Genomic DNA, 5,597 nt, shown 5'->3' with positions numbered 1-5,597 from the left:
GAGTAGGACAAGAAAAGAGCTGGTTGCTGGTATTAAGAGGGCCAAGGCCACATATGCAAAGAGGATCGAGGGTCAATTCATCTCACAAGACCCTCGGAGCATGTGGAGGGGCATTAAGTGCATAACAGATTATAAAGGAAGGAGTGAACAATGTCCCAAAGACCCATCTCTGCCTGATGCCCTCAACAAGTTCTATGCACGCTTTAGCCCCTTATCCACAGGGCCCTTTGGTACTCCTATGTAACTAGTTGTGGCCGATTGTGTGTTTTATCAAAAATGTCTTTAGTGGTGGAACCCACCCCATTTTTGGGACCTAATTCTCTGAGGTCCCAGGTCTGGTTCTTGTAGGGTCTAGATGTGACATCAGCGCACTGTAGGTCACTGATTGGTCAGGGGGCGTATTCATTGGTGGAGGGCGGAGATTCAGTCTTCCACTGGAAATCCCGATCCACCATTTTCTTTTTCACCCACCATAACAGACAACAAGAAATCGAAGGAGCTTATTTTGGAATATTTTATAAGGTAAAACAAATAATCATGGCACAACCGTGGTCGAATGCTGATGTTCAGGCATTTCTCTGTTTGCTGGCCGATGAACAAGTGCAGAGCGAGCTAGATGGAACGAAACGAAATGAAAAGATTTTTCAAGAGGTGTCTGCGCAGATGGCGGTGCAGGGCTTCCATCGCACACCAAAGCAAAGCGGAAAGCTTAAAAAACTAAAAAGCGATTACAAAACGATTAAGGACCACAACGGTAGGAGTGGAGCAAACAGAAGAAACTGGAAGTGGCTTGTACAAATGGATGCCATTTACGGCAAACGCCCAGCCAACAAAGGGAGGGAGAGTGGCCTAGACACGGCCACTGCTCTTCTGGAATCTATAGTTGATGGTGAGTGTATTTTATTTACTTTAAGCATATTTCCTTTTCCTCATGCAACCGTTTCTTTGCGTTTTCTGAAAGTACTCTGAACAAACAAGGCTGACACGGTTAAGTCGTCATTAGTTAGCATCATTGCTAACTGTACTCTGTTGCTGTTTTCCCACTCTTATTTTGATGCAGAAAGTCCCACTGAAGATGAAGGTTCGCCAGATTCTGCTTTTGACTGTCCAATCCTCCCCGCTTCTGACCCTTCCCGACAACACCAGCTCCAAGTACATCTACGTCACCGAGTACATCTACGCCACCGAGTACATCTACGCCACCGGGCACATCCACGCCACCGGGCAAAACGCAGCAGAGCGGCACCAAACAGCACCCATTACTAGGTAAGAAGCAACAATCGTGTTTAACATCACATTGATCATGTTGATATGAATGTTGTTTTGTTTTTGTTGTAAAGCACCTTGCATGTATTCAAAGTACTTGTTTATTCAGTTGTAATGTATAAATGTTAAATTTAGTTATTCATTTATTACTTAAAGTTTCATTTATGAAGTTTATTATTGAAATTATACAGGGTGTAGTGATTTTTGTTCAGATTAACGATGCTCTGTTCTTTTTCTAAATTAGCGCGAACCGTTGTAAATGACTACATGTAGTTTATTTATGCCCACCTGCTTACTATCATTAAAGTACTAGACTGCTTTATGAACAGAATCATTTCTGATCTTGTGAACAAACACCTTTTGAAATTAACAAGAACTTTAATGTAAATAATTTATTTAAAATCTCTACCTGTACTTCATCATCTAACAGCCATTTTCTTGTGTGTTATTCCTAGTGTAATGAACTATATCTGTCTCTTAGAATTAGCTATCCCCCCGAATAGAATTGTTTGAGTAGGTTCGGCTTAAGCGTGGTGAGATCAATGTAGATTATGGTACTTAAGGTAGCATTAATCTACATTGACTCCGCAAAGATTAGGTTTAACGAGTGAAGTGCATGTTGGCATAGTTAAAGTCCTTTACAGTCTCCAACTAAAATACATACAAAACACATTCTTACTTGGGGTGTTCAGAAACAATACCAAAACCAATTAAACGATGTCTCAACATCGACAAAAACAGTGACTAAGCAACCAGTAAAACAACGTTTCAACATTGACAAAAGTAGTGATTAAGCAACAAGAAAACGACATTTCAACATTGACAAAAGTAGTGATTAAGCAACTAGAAAACGACGTTTCGGTGCGTTACTCACTCTGAATGTCAAATTTGATCACTTTATCGCGTCTGGTAACATTACCCTAACTGGCGTCACCCCCCTTCGGTCATGGGGGACCGCGAACACGGGTGAGGACGTCGCTCCATGAGCTAAAGTTAGGTTGTCCTTGAGTAGTTTTAACTGTTTGCGCTGCTGAAAGAGGACTCTAAGGTCTGGATTGGAATCCAGTTCGCCTTTCGATGGAGTGTATTTGTCTGGGTCAGTCAGATACAGTATCATCGAGTTAATTGCAGGATCCAACTTCTGAAGTTGGATGATGTCTGGGTCAGTTGAAAATGACTTTTCATATTTTAAAAGAACTTGGCGAAGTTTGTCCCTTTCTTCATCAGATGTCAGAGCGTCGGCTTGGGCGACCACCTGTTCAATCTGTGATGAGACTGATAAGGGTTCTTGCTCTTTGGGGAGCTCCCACGAATCCCTTTCTGAGTCGTCGGACCTGTCTATGGGTAAAACACCATAGGTTTGAGGTCCTTGGTCGACGTCATCGGTTGAGAAAAGAGCTATGGCCTGTGTTGGTTTTGTGAACCATACTGGCCCAGTTTCTTGACTCGGTACCAGGTTATCTGGGAGTCCTCCCAGAAATGGAATGCCTAGTTCAAAATCATGAAAATCAGTGGAAATCAACCATCCTAGCATAGTGTTTTTTGGGATCATCACCTCATCCGTGCCTGTGTTACACACAGCAACAGATATGGTCCTAGAGTCAAGGCTCACTTGGTTCGTGGCTTCCACGGACAGTCCCAAGTTGAAAAACGCAGGAGAAGGTTGAAAATATGCCTGTTTATGGCTAATAGCTTGTCCAGCTATGATGTGGATTCGCACCATTAGGTTAATCACCTGAGGTGGTACTGTGATGGTTTGGTTGCTAGCAACCTGGCAGGCCTCTGGAATGGTCTGCCCAGCCTTAAGGTTTGCTGTGTTTAGCACAGGAGGATCCTTTGTGGCTGGTTTTAGGGACCACAGCACCTTGTTGATGGTGTCCACATGGACACCCAACCTTACCAAAATGGCAGAGCCTATGTAGGTTGCATGTGGTAAGTTTTGGATCACGAGAAACGGGTGAACCAGTTCTCGTTGGTTCCAGTTCAGTTTTAGGTTAATGACTCCTTCTGCGGTCATTACCTGTGAACTATTGGGAACTAATGGAAAGCGGAAAGCTTTTTTAATTAGTTCTAGACCCACGTGTTTGTGAACCAAGGTTTCATAGAAAGCTCGGTTAATTGCTGATTTATCTGTCCACAGAGACAGAACAGCATCGTTGGTGTGGGATCCTTGGATCTCTACACCTTTAACTACCAGTGGTAGGTAGTGTTTGGTTGACTCTGACTGCTTCAGCTCACAGAGGAGGCTGTCTTGTTGGGTCAGAGTTTGGACCACCGGGTGGGTCTCTTTGGTTTCACATGATGTCAGAGGAATACTCACCGGGCTCGTGTCCTCGGCTGAGGAGTCCTTTGCGCCTTCCGCGGTACCTGCTGTTAGGCAGTCTGTGTTACACTCTGGAGGCATTTGTATTGGCAGTGGTTTGCTCACCTTGGCCCACATCGTTTGATCACCATAATCTATAATCGTGTCAAAGCGATTTATAAAATCCTGGCCAACCAAAAATGGGAATGAGTCAACACTGGGCACGTGTACCGGGTGGTATAGTATCATTCTGCCAATCTGCATGTGAACCATTGCTATAGCTGTCAGGGTTGTCCTCTTCTCTGAGAGACCCTGCATTTCTATAGCACATTCTGTGAGAGGTATTATCCTGTTAACACCGGCAGCGGCTGTCCTCAGCTCCTCGAACAGTTTAGCTGACATAATTGTTATGTCTGCCCCACCGTCCAGAAGTGCTTCATGTGTGAGGACTCCTTCGAGTGTTACTGACAGGTACACCTTCTTGGCGACCCCCCTTCTGATAAAGTTACACAGAAACCTCTTAGGTTTTTTCTGACGTTTCTTCACACGTTCAGCCTTGTCTGTGTAATCTTGGTTTGTCTGAACCGTCAGCACAGCAGTAGCTGTTTCTGAGTGTTCAGCTTGCGATGACTCGTCATCGTTTGTGTGTGAGTTTATCCCCCATTCTTCCGATGAGGGGTTGTTGGAGGCAACCACAACTATGTCTTGGTGTGTTCCACCGACATCTGTGATGTTGTCATTCGCGCCCTCAGATGTAATAGTGATTACATCACTGCATAGTGCTCCAGGTTGGTTTCCCGTTTCATTGTGTTTCAAAGTTTCTAACAACCTGCGTAGTTTCTCTGTCTCTTCCGAGCTCAGAGGTGTAGGGCCTTGTTTCTGGAACCTTTGTGATTTTTTCACCTCGGGTCGTTTTGTCCGAGGTGGAGGAGGGATAGGTACGTCTTTTGGGGGTTCCTTTTCGGACTTCCCCTGATAATATGGGTCACCTTGGTTCCCATATCTTTGCGTCCTACGCACACCCCACTTATGATAATCACGTTCATCCTCTGAAAGAGGAGCTTTTTTGTCCCAGCGTGCACCTTCATGACGCGGTTTGTTAGTTTGAAAATACTGCTTTTTCTCACCGTTTTTAGGAGGAGGAGGCGATACACGCCGTCTTTCCAGTTCTAGCGAGTGGGGTTTAACCTTTACACCAGGAAACACCTCTATGGGCGTCTTAGCATGAGAACATGCCTCAAACACATTCACAGCACACTGTTTAATCTCATTGATGGATTTTTCTCTGAAATTTGCCATCATTTGTACTGACGTTTTAAAGTCAGTGTGGAGATTTTTGCTGAAAACAAATTTAAAACCTTCTTCTTCCTCCATTCCAGTTTCATTTCTGTAACCAAAATAAGCTTGGAAGATTCTTTTGTAATAAACCTTTGGATATTCATGCTTCCCTTGCGTGACCTTGGCAGCAGCTGGGAAACCAGCACGTCCCGTGCAAGGGTCGTATTCCCTGATCAAAGCTTCACACAGAAGGTTGTAATCCCTTCTCGTGGCATCAGGTTGACGCTCGATGAAGGTGAACACCTCTCTGTTCAAAGTGAGCCTTATCAGACTGATTTTATCTTCAACCGTAGCATTAGGATAACCACTCAGTCTGAAATCAAGGTCATTTAGATACGCTTTTGTGCCAGTTGAACCCATTGGGCCAGGTACAAAGCATTGTACATATTTTGAGAGTTTTTGAAGTTCATCTATGGAAAGAGGAAGTTTCAATGGTCTCTCTTGCCTGCTTGGCAGTGGAGACCTGTTCAGGTCTGTCCCTGCTACTTTAGGTAAGGGTGGAGGTGTGTCTCTACACACATGTGGAGGTGGCAGAATGGGATTAAGAGCAGGAGGTGCACCAAAATCCTTCTGAGGTGATGGCGGGTGACCTGGACTCTGACCTTGGTCATCTTTGAGTTCCAGACAAGCTCGCCCCACGTCAGAAATCTTATTTGTTGCTGCGGCTAGTTTCTCCTCATAGGCCTTTAAG

This window comes from Nematolebias whitei, chromosome 12 (genome assembly GCF_014905685.2).
Source record: "Nematolebias whitei isolate Nwh7 chromosome 12, NemWhi1, whole genome shotgun sequence".
In the NCBI taxonomy this organism is placed as follows: Eukaryota; Metazoa; Chordata; class Actinopteri; order Cyprinodontiformes; family Rivulidae; genus Nematolebias; species Nematolebias whitei.
This window is presented reverse-complemented; position numbering follows the sequence as displayed.